The following is a 1,057-nucleotide window of genomic DNA, read 5'->3' as shown; positions in this document are numbered from 1 at the left end:
CTCTGCACAAGGCCCATTGAGAGTCAGCCTGGTATCTACCCACCGCCCATCCCACTTCTACACCCTCCTCAAAGGCTGCTGGAGGGGGAACTGGCTGGGCAAACAGAGCAATATTTTGACTCAGCAACCTGCCAGGACCAGGGAAGCTGGGGATGTTCCATAGAATCCTTGAGCCAAGAGCCCAGAGACCTGAGTGTTGAGCCCAGTTTTGCCTCTGGCTAAGCTGGTCTCTCTGGGTCTAGTCAAATGCCCTGGTTCCCTTCCAGTAGTGAAATTCCATCCTCTGAACTTCCTCACCTAACCACAGCCCCAGCCCACCCCAAGGGCTAGAGTAACCCTCCCCTCCTGCCTCACAGGAGACTGCAAAGCTCACAGGACTGAGGCTCCATGGGGTATGTGTGTGTGTAAGTGTGTTGGTGGCAGAATAATGATAAGATACATATCCCAAACCCCTACTTTTCAGACCAAGGGAGAAAAGGTGTCAGGCCTAACAAAAAGGGTAAAAACTTGGTCTTTGCCAGGAGACAGTAACCAGTTCCTGACCCATTCCTGGCTGGGTCCCAGAGTGTGGTTATTTTTGGAAGAAAAGACGATATAGCACACCCCATTTCTGTGGGTTTCTGGGGAAGGGGCTGCCATAATTTGGGAAGTTTCACAACATTGAGGCTCCTTAATCCTTCCCACGGAGGGCATTCATAGGTGGCAAGGCTAGTACTCCAAAGCCACACCCTGCCTGCCTTGCTCCGAAAATGGCATCGCTCTCTGCTTCCTTCCATCAGACTGAGGGCAGGGGGTGGTAGTCCCAGGGATGGAGCAAGGTGGAAGGGATCAGATGGAGCGTGGCTTCTGGAGCGCAGAAGCACTGGGTCACCTGGGAGAGGGTTATGAAGCTAAAGGCACCAGGCCAGTTGTGAGCGAGAGGGGGAGACCCTGGTGGGGCGGAGGAAGGTGGATAGAGGGGGGGTGAGTTCTCCTCCCTGCAATAAATCGGCTTAACAGACTAGAGCCGAACAGCCCAGAAAGGATTAAAGAAAAGTCTGTATAATACAGCCGAGAG

Source organism: Otolemur garnettii, unplaced genomic scaffold (assembly GCF_000181295.1).
Source record: "Otolemur garnettii isolate 467f Iridium unplaced genomic scaffold, OtoGar3 scaffold00009, whole genome shotgun sequence".
Lineage (NCBI taxonomy): Eukaryota > Metazoa > Chordata > Mammalia > Primates > Galagidae > Otolemur > Otolemur garnettii.
This window is presented reverse-complemented; position numbering follows the sequence as displayed.